Source organism: Harpia harpyja, chromosome 17 (assembly GCF_026419915.1).
Source record: "Harpia harpyja isolate bHarHar1 chromosome 17, bHarHar1 primary haplotype, whole genome shotgun sequence".
Classification (NCBI taxonomy): Eukaryota; Metazoa; Chordata; class Aves; order Accipitriformes; family Accipitridae; genus Harpia; species Harpia harpyja.
In genome coordinates this window covers 17,095,622-17,110,992 of record NC_068956.1, presented here as the reverse complement: position 1 = coordinate 17,110,992, position 15,371 = coordinate 17,095,622, and the positions used below count along the sequence as shown (strand labels likewise).

At 41.2% G+C, this 15,371-nt stretch overlaps 1 protein-coding gene across 11 annotated transcripts in view; it reads right to left on the bottom strand.

Annotated features, from left to right (window-relative positions):
• GRIA4 (glutamate ionotropic receptor AMPA type subunit 4) overlaps nucleotides 1-15,371 on the bottom strand; it is a 251,649-nt gene that overhangs the window by 98,656 nt on the left and 137,622 nt on the right. The window lies entirely within an intron of this gene.

Sequence of the window (15,371 nt, the reverse complement as noted above, 5' to 3'; positions counted from 1 at the left end):
TATGCCAGTATAGTTGTGTGAATAGAAGTTATATTGATCTATTTGAGAGATTCTATATAGCTTTAATCAATGTATGCAAAGTGATGAGAGGTCAACAACTGAAGGGCACCATAGAAGCATTAATTATTACTACTAGCAGGATTACTGCTCTTTATCATTACCCATATTTGATGCCCCCTTTGTCATCTTCGAGCCCATTCACAGAAGTGAAAGGCAGCAGCCTCTCAGAGGTCTCCACCTGAACCTGTGGGGCAGGCTCCCTGCCTGCATCTCAGCATTCCCTGACCACCAGCCCTTCACCTTCTTCCCTCTCCTAATTTTTTTCTCACTGGGGATGAAGAACAGCTTGTGACATATCTTAGGACAGCCTGCAAGTCTAGTCTTGACTTGCCCAACCAATTCCTGAAGTAGGAAGCATGTATTATTCCATCTTTTATCTAGAGTAAATGGTGAATATGTTTAAAGCAATGAAGATTGCACACCTCAGATCCAGAGTTAATTTTTAAGAAAGACCAAAAAGACAGGTATGTTTGTCAATAACATACTGATACAAATGATACAATTCAGAGAAGGTCCCCCTGTCTAGAATCACAACACAAAATATTGTGGCTTTTTACTCGTTATCTGGCTGAATTTTCCCCACTAGCTTTAAATGAAAGATTTCAACTCTTGAAAACTATCCTTAGTGATGCGGCTACACAGTGGTGCCTCCTTTCTCTCTTCAACAAGAGCATCCCATGCCTGACTGCAGTGACCTCCAGCTGTCATTTTAATGTACTTGAAGATGCCACTGCATGACATTTTCCCTTGAAAAAGCAGTCAGACACTCCCACAGATTCAAGAGGAATCTTTGTAAGTTACATTTCAGAAAGAGTACTTTTGAGTGTGCTGTTGATAACTAATTATCAGAAGACCTACAAACCCACCAAAACCCAGATTTGCCTCCAAGTAAAATAGAAGTAGACAATAGTTTTATCAGAATATGAAGATTTTATGACACATGAAAAACTAATTCTTTTGCAAATCTAGGAGTAGCTGGCTCCTATGACATTTTCAGTCCTTGAAATATTAACTTAAAATCTGTATCTTCTTATCATTATGACACTACGCACCCGCATTCTGAAATGAACATTTATTAAATTTTTTTCTCCAATTCAGATGACATATTTAGGATAAAAATACAAACAATTATAATGAATACACAAAATGCATAACATTTTATTGTATAAATGAGACATTTATTTTATGAAACAGTATTTTATCTTAGGAAATGAATTCAACTACTTGATGTGTTAAGTATTAAAATATTTCTGTACTCAGCATATATTTTTAACCCAATGACTGTTATTTTTTTCAAAGAGCTATACAGCTTTCCTGCTAATTGCTGCATAATTATTCTGCTTTTCCTGTTGCTATATTCGATCTCCTTTTTGCCTGTAATTATCTCTGCAAATCATGATGAGATTCTTTCCCAAACATTGTATTTTTGCTTCATTTCCTATTCATTTCCATATATAGACATACATTACAACTACTCCAGTGTTACAGGGGTTCCTGCTTCATTTGCACTGTAACTTTGACTTGATCTTTGCTACAAAGGCAGTCAACGTTTACTTAATTCAGCTTCCTGACACAAATTAACATTTTCTTTGATTCTGAATGAATGGTGTTTGAAACAGCAATTGATATCCCCTCATTCCCTTCTTATTTCGCTTGGACAACTTTACTAAGATGTGTTTTGATCAAACTGGGAATTTATCCCACCATAAAGCATGACAAATATCAGACAAACACATAGAAAAGCTTTTCTTCTACCTTGGATCAAGGTTTGCCTTGCCACATTTCACTAGCAACTGCCTTTATTTAGGCATTTGAAAATTCTGTAGCTTCTTGTCAGTAGCTGGCACTCAGATGTGGGTTTTCATGTTAGCATGTCTTTTACATATGGCATAACACAGCTAAATGGTAGCAACTGGATATGGTGCAACATCTCCATCAGAAGAATTCAGAATCCCTGTGCTAGTAATCAGTGTCATAGTCATCTCTTCAGTGTGCAGGAACAATTTTTAATAGAACAGACTGACAAAGGTGAAGTTTCTGCAGAACGAATAAAGGCATTCACAGGCTCAGTTGGCATAAAAATTAGACATGCTGAGGAGAATGATTATTTGTCCAAAATAATTGGCTACAGCTGACAGGGAAAAAAATTACTTGTATGTAGTGCTGCAAACATTTTATAAGGCAAAAAACCTGAAACTAACCTGGGGTAATTCTCAGAAACTGAGTGCAGCATCTCTATTTAGACAAAGTTCTTAAACTTCAGAAAGATGTTTGCCCAAGTAAAGACAGCAGACATGGATCTTACAGCTGTCATCTAAAAGGTATTTATTTTCTGGTTATCTGCTGTTTATCCTCAGTTATGCTACAGATAGATGAATGATTCATTTTCTTGAATACATTCTCTCCCATGTATTGTGGAATACTATTTGTTGCATAAAAGCAAACTAAAAAAACCCAGGCTAACTCCTATCAGCTGAGCTACACAATCAATGTTTCTCAAAACAACATTATTTAAACAAATGTTTAGGACTATGCCAATAAATAAAAGTAAGGTAAGTTCTCACAAATGTATATAGTAACCCTTCTTCACCAACTAATTCAACCTTGAAATGCAGATAACTCATTTATCAGAAAACACAAATTATTGTGCACAATCATAACTGGTTGAAGCCTGGAAGTCTGTATCAACAAGCTTCTGGTCCCTCCCAGAGTTCGTTTTGGGTTTTTTTTTTTTTTTTTTCGAATTCGCAAATCTATGAACAACATAAAACACCAATACAATTGCCTGGAAACACAGATTAAGTCCTTCCCAAATGCATGGATGCTATATGCAAGAATGGCTTCTTTTTCCTCTTTTGGGACTAGGATTCTCAGGAATTTTCCTCAATTGACTTGGGATGAGAAGTCTGACAACTGCTTTTTGTATATCATTGCTCAAATGTAGACACTATTGACAACTGCTTAAGGGCCAGTAATAGTAATTCCAACTCAATATACTGGAACCAAACCAGAGACAGGGAAAGTCTGCAAAGTTTTTGTTTTCTTGATCCTTTCTCTCCTTGCTTTTCTGTTCTCTGGTCAGGTGGAATTGTGAATCTAGCATACTGTTATTTTTTTTCCAAAAAGATACCACACAGTCATCATGTTGGGAGAAAAAAAACCCCCGAAACATGAAAATGAAGAGTTACTCTATTCATTTCCTGTAAAAGCAGAGCTGGAGATGCCTACCACAGAAAATCTACATATTGGGGTTGATACTACAGCTAAGTACGTTACGAACAAAAACTCAAGATTTTTTTTAAACCTGCTTCCCTCATTCCACACTCCATAGGCATTTTTCCATTGCAAAATGCATCAGCCAAACAAAACCAATGCTAGAAGTGCACCTGGCCTTATATATGTTTAGAGAGAGATTAGTACTTCTTCAGAGAGACTTAGGTATCTTCTGGAGGCTGAAGTGTGTAGAACATTTGAGCAATTTTGGTATTTAATAACACACACTAAAAGTGCAGGGGTTTGGGAGTCTACGATTCCTCCTAGTCACTGCAACGTTGCTGTAATGGGAGTCTGTACACAGCCACCCTCCATCCAAGTAGCTGATGGTGTCCAGCTATCTCAAAGGGGTAAGAGAATCGTTGCTCATGAGATAGCAGGGCTCATAGAAAGGGCTTTAAACTAGGTTCGAAGTGGGTAAGGGATAAAACTAGGTGCACCAGAGATGAACCTGGGAGCAGCATGCCGATGTTAGGGGTGGATTCGATGACCCAGCTCAAATGCATCTATGCCAACGCACACAGCATGGGCAATAAACAGCAGGAGCTGGAAGCCATTGTGCAGCAGGATAGATATGACTTAGCCGCCATCACGGAAACATGGTGGGATGACTCCCATGACTGGAGTGCTGCAATGGATGGCTACAAGCTCTTCAGAAGGGATAGGCAAGGTAGAAGAGGTGGTGGGGTGGCTCTCTATCTTAGGGAGTGTTTTGACTGTTCAGAGCTACACGATTCTGATGACAAGGTGGAGTGCTTATGGGTGAGGATGAGAGGGAAAGCCAATAAGACAGATATTGTGCTGGGAGTCTGTTATAGACCGCCCGACCAGGTTGAAGAGATGGATGAATCGTTCTACAAGCAGCTGGCAGTAGTCTCAGAATCGTGTGCCCTTGTCCTTGTGGGGGACTTTAACTTTCCAGACTTCTGCTGGAAATACAACACAGCAGTGAGTAAACAATCTAGGAGGTTCCTGGAGTGTGTGGAAGACAACTTCTTGACACAGCTGGTGGGTGAGCCAACCAGGGGAGGAGCCTTGCTAGATCTGTTGTTTACGAACAGGGAAGGATTGGTGGGAGGTGTGATGGTCAGAGGACGTCTTGGGCTTAGTGATCATGAAATGATAGAATTTTCAATTCTTGGTGAGGCAAAGAAGGTGGTCAGCAAAACCACCACTATGGACTTCCGGAGGGCAAACTTTGGCCTCTTCAAGGCACTGGTTGAGAGAGTCCCTTGGGAGATGGTCCTGAAGGGCAAAGGGGTCCAGGAGGGATGGACATTCTTTAAAAAGGAAATCTTAATGGCTCAGGACCAGGCTATTCCCATGTGCCGCAAGTTGAACCGCCGAGGAAAACGACCGGCCTGGCTGAATAGGGAGCTTTTGCTAGGACTTAAGAAAAAAAGGAGAGTTTATCATCTCTGGAGGAAAGGGCGGGTAACTTGGGAGGAGTACAGGGATCTTGTTAGATCATACAGAGAGAAAATTAGAAAGGCGAAAGCTCAGCTAGAACTAAATCTGGCCATTACTGTAAGGGAGAACAAAAAATGTTTTTACAAATATGTTAACAGTAAAAAGAATCCCAAGGAGAATATCTTTCCTTTAATGGATACAGAAGGGAACGTAGCAACCAGTGATGAGGAAAAGGCCAAGGTACTTAATGCCTTCTTTGCCTCAGTCTTTAATAGTGAGTCCAGTCATCCTCAGGGTACTCCACCTCATGAGCTGGAAGGTAAGGATGAAGAGCATAACATACCCCCCTTAATCCAGGAGGAATTAGTTAGGGACCTGCTACGCCATCTGGACACTCACAAATCTATGGGACCTGATGGGATCCATCCAAGAGTACTGAGGGAACTGGTAGAGGTCCTTGCCAAGCCACTCTCTACCATCTATCAGCGTTCCTGGTCAACAGGGGAGGTCCCAGAGGACTGGAGGCTTGCCAATGTGACTCCCATTTATAAGAAGGGTCGGAGGGAGGATCCGGGGAACTACAGGCCTGTCAGCCTGACCTCGGTACCGGGAAAGATTATGGAACGGTTTGTCTTGAAAGCACTCACATGGCAACTCCAGGATAAGAGGGGGATCAGGCCCAGTCAGCATGGGTTTACGAAAGGCAGGTCCTGCTTGACCAACCTGATCTCCTTCTATGACCGGGTGACCCACCTAGTGGATGAGGGAAAGGCTGTCGATGTTATCTTCCTTGACTTCAGCAAGGCCTTTGACACTGTCTCTCATGGCATACTCCTTGAGAAGCTGGCGTCTTGTGGCCTGGATAAGTGCACTATTCACTGGGTGAAAAACTGGCTGGATGGACGAGCCCAGAGGGTAGTGGTGAATGGGGTGAAATCCGGTTGGTAGCGGGTCACAAGTGGTGTTCCCCAGGGCTTGGTGTTGGGCCCCGTTCTGTTTAATATCTTTATTGATGATTTGGATGAGGGGATTGAGTGCACCCTCAGCAAGTTTGCAGACGACACCAAGTTGGGAGGCAGGGTCGGTCTGCTTGAGGGTAGGGAGGCTCTACAGAGAGATCTGGACAGGCTGGATCGATGGGCTGAGGCCAATTGTATGAGGTTCAACAAGGCCAAGTGCCGGGTCCTGCACTTTGGTCACGGTAACCCCATGCAGCGCTACAGGCTTGGGGAAGAGTGGCTGGAAAGCTGCCCGGCAGAGAAAGACTTGGGGGTGCTGGTTGACAGCCGGCTGAATATGAGCCAGCGGTGTGCCCAGGTGGCCAAGAAGGCCAACGGCATCCTGGCCTGTATCAGAAACGGTGTGGCCAGCAGGAGCAGGGAGGTGATTGTTCCCCTGTACTGGGCACTGGTGAGGCTGCACCTCGAGTCCTGTGTTCAGTTTTGGGCCCCTCACTACAGGAAAGACATTGAGGTGCTGGAGCATGTCCAGAGAAGGGCAACCAAGTTGGTGAGGGGCCTGGAGCACAAGTCTTATGAGGAGTGGCTGAGGGATCTGGGGTTGTTCAGTCTAGAAAAGAGGAGGCTGAGGGGAGACCTTATCACTCGCTACAACTACCTGAAAGGGGGTTGTAGTGAGGTGGGTGCTGGTCTCTTCTGTCAGGTGGCTGGAGATAGGACAAGAGGAAATGGCCTCAAGTTGAGGCAAGGGAGATTTAGGTTAGATATTAGGAAAAATTTTTTTACTGAGAGGGTTGTCAGACATTGGAATAGGCTGCCCAGGGAAGTGGTTGAGTCACCATCCCTGGAGGTATTCAAAAAGCGAGTGGACAGGGTACTCCAGGGCATGGTTTAGGGGGCATGGTTAATGGTTGGACTCAATGATCTTGAAGGTCTTTTCCAACCAAAATGATTCTATGATTCTAAATCATAAGTAATCTTTTTGATTTTAAAAGTTCAGTGGCCTTTCAGGTTTTTTTATTTGTCTTCTGTACCAGCTAGGCTTTCCCCTATCCAATTTTGTTTCAGCAGTCAATGACTTAATTTCATTTATTTCCATTTAAATGAAAAGTAAAATCTGATATCTAAATCTCTTCAGTGTGTTCAGAATAAACTAAAGAGATAGAGGAGCATTTTCTTGACTTATTTTTCTGCTGGAATGCGTATGGTTGGCTTGTTTCCTTTTCTTTTTTTCCTTTTTTTTACTTTTTCTTCTTGCTTGCTTGCTTGATTGCTTGCTTTCACCAGAGATATTTCAGTGCTCAATTACAGTGTTATAATTAAATTTCAATAACTTTCATCTTCCAGCAGCCTTTTCATTCTGGGAAGCTGTTTCCCCTGCCCCTCTAAGCGCATGCAGTCATTCCTGATGGTCTTGCCAGGAGACAGATAGCAAAGTGGCTGTTTGCTCTAAACAGTAGCACCTCCAGTAATAATTCTTATTTTGGAACTATTGTGCATGAGATAACTTATTATTCATTTTCTATGATGAAGAGGACGCAATATTTACATGTTATTACTGTATTTGACTCTGGCTAGCAGACTGACAATACTGAATGACCCAAGTTAACAGGTTAATATACTTGGAAACACCATATGCAATATATTTGTTATGGCCCCAGGAGTGGAAAACATCTGATGAACATGGGTCTTTTCCAAAGATGGGCATCATATGCTGCATGTTACTGAAATGCAAATTCTTTTTCTTCTCTTTCTGGACCAATTAACTTTCAAATAGGAATCGATCCCATTCCCAAGATTAGCTATGATCCCAACAGCCACAGACACTGAAATGCTGGAGCTATTTTATGAAAGCTACTTCCATCTATTGGAATTCATATTAGGATCAGTAGAAGAAATAAATTTGTTATAAATCCAACATACAACAGAAGTGAAGAATAAATGATCAAATCATTTGGTATGGATAAGCCAATACAATTGACATTTAGGATTGGATTCATGTCATTTAACTCTAGCTGTCTATAAAGTAGTTGTCTAAGTTAATCATCCAAGCTTTCAAAGGAGAGACATATATCCCATAAAAAAGCATTTTTTTTGTCTTAGATATCTATCTCAGAGGTGCTTTTCTCTTTCTGCAATGAATACTGAAGGAGTCTAGACATGAAGCTTAGTGAAAATACCTACCATTTATCTAGCCAAATTTTGGCGACATTAATCCAGACACTACAGTGATGAAAACCGTACAAGAAACTCACATTATGAGTGATGCATGATTGTACATTCAACCAATAACTAAAAACACTCGAACTTAAGTGTACTTTAGTTTTCCTCATTATGATTAATACCTTGTGGCAAGGTTTTGGAGGCGGGGGGGGGTTACAGGGGTGGCTTCTGTAAGAAGCTGCTGGAAGCTTCCCCTGTGTTCGACAGAGCCCATACCAGCCGGCTCTAAGACAGACCCGCCGCCGGCCAAGGCCGAGCCAATCAGCGATAGTGGTAACGCCTCTGTGATAACATTTTTAAGAAGGAAAAAAGTTGGGACGGCGGTATTCGGCAGCCGGAGAGAGGAGTGAGAACATGTAAGAGAAACAACCCTGCGGACACCAAGGTCAGTGAAGAAGGAGGGGGAGGAGATGCTCCAAGCGCCGGAGCAGAGATTCCCCTGCAGCCCGTGGGGAAGACCATGGTGAGGCAGGCTGTCCCCCTGCAGTCCATGGAGGTCCACGGTGGAGCAGATATCCACCTGCAGCCCGTGGAGGACCCCACGCCGGAGCAGGTGGGTTCCCGAAGGAGGCTGTGACCCCGTGGGAACCCCACGCTGGAGCAGGCTCCTGGCAGGACCTGCGGATCTGTGGAGAGAGGAGCCCACGGAGCAGGTTTTCTGGCAGGACTTGTGACCCCGTGGGGGGCTCACACTGGAGCAGTCTGTGCCTGAAGGACTGCACACCGTGGAAAGGACCCATGCTGGAGCAGTTCGTGAAGAACTGCAGCCCGTGGGAAGGACCCACGTTGGAGAAGTTCGTGGAGGACTGTCTCCCGTGGGTGGGACCCCACGCTGGAGCAGGGGAAGAGTGTGATGAGTCCTCCCCCTGAGGAGGATGAAGCGGCAGAAAATAACGTGTGATGAACTGACCGTAAACCCCATCCCCGTCCCCCTGTGCCGCTGGGGGGGTGGTAGAGAATCCGGGAGTGAAGTTGTGCCCGGGAAGAAGGGAGGGGTGGAGGGAAGGTGTTCTGAGATTTGGTTTTATTTCTCATTACCCTACTCCGGTTGATTTGTAATAAATCAAGTTAATTTTTCCCCAAACTGAGTCTGTTTTGCCCGTGACGGTAATTGGTAAGTGATCTCTCCTATCCTTATCTCGACCCACAAGCTCTTTGTTATATTTTCTCTCCCCTGTCCAGTTGAGAAGGAGGGGGAGTGATAGAACAGCTCTGGTGGGCACCTGGCATCCAGCCAGGGTTAACCCATCACACCTTGTTATTAACATATGGTTTTGTTTTAAATTTTTGGTCAGTATACAGCTTCCAGAACTCAAACACAACCAGTAAAATTTATAAGCTCTATCATTTAACCTTTGACATATGGTAACTCATTTGCATGCCCGTTTTTCTCTGCATTTGGAGTTGGAGCAAGAACATTCAACAAAAAGTACACACAAACTGGTCAATTTAGATGACAGAGTGCAATCTAGAACTACAGGTGTGTTCTGAGTCTTTCTTGGGTCTAATTCACAGAAATGACGTGTAGATTGGAAAATAAGACAGGGAGCTCAAGAAATAATTCCATCTATTCCTCTCTATCCCTCCAGCCCCCAAGACAGATAAATTATATTTAAATCATTCTAGACAGATATCTTTGTCCTTAAAAATCTCTAAAGAGGATTCTGTAACTTCCTAGGTAATATATTCATTGCTTAATTATCCTTACCATTAGGAGATGTTTCCTGAAGTCTAACCTAAGTCTCCCCTGGCACAATTTAAAGACACTCATTCTTGTCCTACCTCTAGTAGACCTGGAGAACAGTTTGTTCCCTTCTTCTTTAAAGCAATCCTTTATATAACTGAAGACTGCTGTTTAATTTCTCTTCTGTCTGCACTTCTCTTGCTGGAACATGATCTTTCAGGTTTTCCTTGTGGAATATGTTTTAGTCTAGATTCTGACAATTTTCCTTGTTTTCCTCTGGATGTGTTGCAATTGATCCAAGTTTCTCCTGAAGTGCATTGATGAAAATGTCATGTATTTTTAAAATGTATTCCAAAGTACACACAGTCCTTTCAATTTTTTATCATCTGCAAGTTTAACAAATGTATTCTATATTTCTTCATCCAAGTCATTAACAAAGATACTGGGAAAAACTGCAACTGGAATGGATCACTACTTAATACCTCCTTATTTGACAGTGAACCTCATATACTTCTGAGTTCAAGTGTGTGACCAGTGTTTTACATATCTTCTAGAAATTTCGTCAAGACAGAATTTCTTTAGCTCATTTAGCAAAATTTCATGCAAACTCTGTAAAAAATCCTACTAGAATGAGACATCTATTTTTTTTTTCCCAATGTCTACAAAGCCCATTACTTTGTAATAGAAGTAAATTTCCTTTATCTCACATGATTTGTTCCTGAAAAATCAATGTTTGGGTTTACTTAGCTTTGAAAATTCTATGTATTTTCAAATATATCTGTTATGATGTAGGTTGTGAATTAAAAGTCACCTATACTATCAATGAACAGGATAATTGTCATAGAATCATAGAACAGTTTGGGTTGAAAGGGACCTTTTAAGGTCATCTAGTCCAACCCCCCTGCAATGAGCAGGGACATCTTCAACTAGATCAGGTTGCTCAGAGCCCCGTCCAACCTGGCCTTGACTGTTTCCAGGGACAGGGCATCTACCACCTCTCTGGGCAAGCTGTTCCAGTCTTTTACCACCCTCATTGTAAAAAATTTCTTCCTTCTATCTAGTCTAAATCTACCCTCTTTTAGTTTAAAACCATTACCCCTTGTCCTATCGCAGCAGGCCTTACTAAAAAGTCTGTCCCCAATTTTACTACAGATGGTTCTGAAACAAAACTGAGGAAATAATGGATCCAGTTTAGCCATCTCCTCTATCACTATTTTGCTTCAAAGATTGCAGAATATTTGATGATAAAGGAAATTACCAGACCTGTGAGACACCTCCAAAACAAGCTCTAGCAGTGGTTTATGGTCAGACTTTCTGTTCTTCTCTCCCTTAATGCTGTAGAGACTGCTACCTGTGCAACTTCATCTGCAGTATTTAATAATCCTCCTTTCCTGAGGAGGACATAAAGCTACAAGAAAATCCTGTCAATATATTGCAACCGTCACCTTTTTTAAATTAAAAAAAAAGTCTTAACTGGAACAATGACATGTAGGTTATGTGCTTTCAGTGAGCATATGGGAGGAGGTTTGGCTTACTCCACAACGGGAATTCATGATCAAAGTTTCAGGCTATGATGTTATATGCCTCTCTCTATGCATAGAGATGAATACCTTCAAGCATACTTACAGATACACACCAAAAGTACATTTATGCACCTTGTTAGCATTTTATATTTTCTTTGCATTTATTTGTCTGTTATTTAGCTAGGCCAAAGGATTCAGCTAGAACTAGGTCAGTTGAGAAATCTTTGGCTCCTCTGAAGTTTAGAAGCAGCACTGAAGCCACATTCTTAGCAAATTTTAGTGAATTCTCACTACAGAACTTTGAATGCTAAATCAGAAACTGTATGTAATTACAGTATTATCAGAACCTCACAAACTATTACCTTAAAAACCCACAAATCTTAAAAAGCCACTGAGCGGAAAAAAAAAAGAAAAAGAAAAGCAGGTGCTAGGCTTACTCTCTGTCAGATCAGCATTTTAAAGTAACTATAGAGGCTACATAGTCTCTCTGAATACTCAGTTATCTGATACGTCATCTTGAGTCTATCATTAGGGCTGATGTGTACCAGTATTTTAAAAAAAGGAGAGAAAACAGGAAAAAGTGAACTTATTTTGGAAGAAAATACAGTATGGTCAAATATTTAACTTACTACCTTTTTTCTTTGTTCCTATTATTACTATTAATTTGATAAATATCCAACTTAGTTGTAAATATTCCTTGCTTTTATACATTATAGCTTAAACTCTTAATCTTTAGCGCAATGCCTTAAAGCCAAAATTCTTCATTTCACTAAAACCTGTAGTCTGTAATGTTGATACTAATAAATTATCTTTCTTACACAATATCTTAACTGATGCAAAGCTATTTTCCACAGATTGCTAGCTTCCCAACAACTTAACTCTCTAGTCTCAGTTTAATAGGATTTTGTTTGGCCTGTGATGTTATCCAATTGTACATAGACCTTTGTTGAAACAACATCCAAAAGAACCATGTCAAAGAATAATAAGACTGCAAGCTAAAGCACTCAAGAGCTGGTATATCTTAAAATTAGCAGTACCCTAATGCATTTTAATTAATGTATTATGGTGCTGTTTTTAATTATATTGTCACATACTATTTTTCCCCACAAGGCATCTGCCTCAGTCTGTGCATAAGATACCTGTGCCCTAGGACACAACTGACTGTGGGTACTAAATGAGGATCCTGATGTCAGCACTTCTGTCTCCTTTCTATAAGGACTGCTTAGAAAACTAGTCTTTTACTATAAAATATCTGACAATCTCTACCTATCGGCATTAATGCAGTGTTGTTTCTAACACATATATGAGAGAAAAATGCAAGAACAATCTTCAGACTGAAACAACAGGCATTCACACTAAGAAACATTCATTTTGAGAGAGTCGCAACCTTAATTCTATCTCTGTGCATGTGTGGCCAAGTCCATATTTATTGGTGGCTACACAGCAGATAATTTATAAGACCTTACTCCTTCTATAAGTTCTACTTGTAGATTCCAGGCACATTATTTCTGATTTTATATTTCAGTTGTGTTAAGATCTTTCTGAAATCTATATTCTCAAGCACTTTTCAGAAAAATGTAACATGTCCTGGGAAGAGAGGCTTTAAAATTTCAATGCTATAATATGGTTACCTTTTGATTGAAACAAGTCTGAAGTAAGTCTTACTATTTCTTTTAAACTGATACACAGACCACAAATTTATTAAAAGTTGATTGCTTCCTGTGGTGATGCAGCCCCCCTCTCCGGGCCACGTTGTGACGTCAGGACCAGCCACCACTGCGTTCTTGTGCAGTGAGTTGGGACAATCTGGTACTTTCTTATCCTGACTATGGTACAGTGAGTTAGGATCATTAGGCACTCCTTAACCCTACCTGAAACTCCTGTTGCCTGGAACCGTACCTGAAACTCCTGCTGCTTGGATCATGGCCCACCTTGCAGGGTGCCAGAATTGCCTGACAAGAATTATGGCCAGAATGGAAAGACATCGACCAAGTCAATCATCTCGCGATCCTATAAATAGTGATCCTGAGTGAGACCCTTTGAGCTCTCTGAGATCACAGCAGGCTGTGAGCCAGTATCTCACCCTGAGCTGGGATGCCTCTCAGGGTAGATTTTGCGAGGATTTTAAGTAGTAGGTTTTGCAAGGACTTTTAAGGGCAGTTTCACAAGGATTTCCAAGATCATCTAGTGATAGATGCCAATGAAGAAGATGTGGTCAAAGATCATCTGATGACAAATGCTGACGAAGGAGAATGGTAAGTAATTCACTACAATTTGATTTCACATGGTTTTTAAAGATCATTTGGTACCAATAATTTACTACAATTGGCCAAGAAAGAAAAATCTCTATTATAGGTTAACCTCTGTATCTCTGTGTGTATTTGTGTGTCTGTGCAGTTTGATTTACGAAACTTTGTAGTGCTGATACCAACCTTCATTAGATCGCTCTGATTAAGTATTGTTAAAGTCATACAGCCCAATCTTGTGATTTACTGTAATACTGTTAATAAATCTTAAATTGCTGCTACCTCAAAGTCGTATAGGATCCATAACCACTCATTTCCTGACAAATTGGCATAGTAATTTAGCAGGAGATTTTCCTTACCCTTTGTATACCTTCTATTAGGCATAAACTGTTGTCCAAGTCTGAGACTAACTTTGGATCCAGCCACACCTAGACTCCTCTCTGAGATGGAGTTTAGAAAGCAAGGGGGTCCATTCTGAACCTTGTGACTCAACGGGAGACATTCCTTACCCTTGTATTAATTCCATTAGACGTAAACTGTTGACCAAGTCTGGGACTAAGATTGGATCTAGCCGCACCTAAGCTCCCTCAGGAGTTTAGAAAGCAAGGGGGTCCACTCTAAACCTCATGACTCAACGGGTCTCTCTTACCCTTTTCTATCTCCAGTCTCTGTGTGAATCATTCTAAATCTATTCTAACTCGATTTTCCTTTGTATTTTTCTTCCATGTAGTAAGTAATAAGAGTGAACCTTGCTATCAAACTTTGTTACGTTGCACTTTTTACAAATTCACATTAAAAAATCACCTTTTGCTAATACCTTTGACAGTGATTCTTTAAGTGATCTAAACCACTTCATTTGTGACACCTTCCCCTGCCAGCAAACAACTAACAATTTGGAGATAAGCCTAAAGATCTATGATTTTCTTCCAGTTCCTAAAACTAACTCACTGCTTTTCTGATGTAGACTAGAATTAAGATGTCATTCTTTCTTTTTGGACTGGAGCAACAATTTGGTAAACATCTGAAGATTTCATATAGTGGCTTTTATTGAAGTGTAATGACAGTGATCATCCCCCCTGCACTCGTGAGGCTGCACCTCGAATACTGTGTTCAGCTTTGGGCCCCTCACCACAGGAAAGACATTGAGGTGCTGGAGCGTGTCCAGAGAAGAGCAACCAAGCTGGTGAGGGGCCTGGAGCACAAGTCTTATGAGGAGCGGCTGAGGGAATGGGGTTGTTTAGTCTGGAGAAAAGGAGGCTGAGGGGAGACCTTATCGCTCTCTACAACTACCTGAAAGGAGGGTGTAGTGAGGTGGGGGTCAGTCTCCCAAGTATCAAGTGATAGGACAAGAGGAAATGGCCTCAAGTTGCACCAGGGGAGGTTTAGATTGGAGATTGGGAAAAATTTCTTCATTGAAAGGGTTGTTAAGCACTGGAGCAGGCTGCCCAGGGAAGTAGTGGAGTCACCATCCCTGGAGGTATTTAAAAGACATGTAGACATGGTGCTTAGGGACATGGTTTAGTAGGATTTGGCAGTGTTATGTTTACGGTTGGACTCGATGATCTTAAAGGTCTTTTCCAACCTAAGTGATTCTATGATGCTATGATCTATGACATTGAATAATCTTGCACCTCCTAGGCACTTCATCTGAGGGGCTGCAAGTATCACTTCCAACTAAATCCTGAAAATGGCTTGGAATCTGAGTTTCTTAAAAAGAGCAAAATCCTACAAGAAGAAAAAGGTGAGAAAACATTTTAGTAAGTTCTTCTAAATGCTCCAAGACATTACAAGCATACATATATATGTACATATAAGTAAATACTTATATATGTATGTATAGATGTAAATACTTTATATGAATCTGTGCAAAACAGCATGCAAAGAAGTGACAGAATTTTAAAAGGAGACAAATGAACAAATAGAGATTGTTTCAGCTCCTTCTACTCTCTTCTCCCTCTTCTCACCCGTCCTCTGAAAAGAACTGATGGGGCAA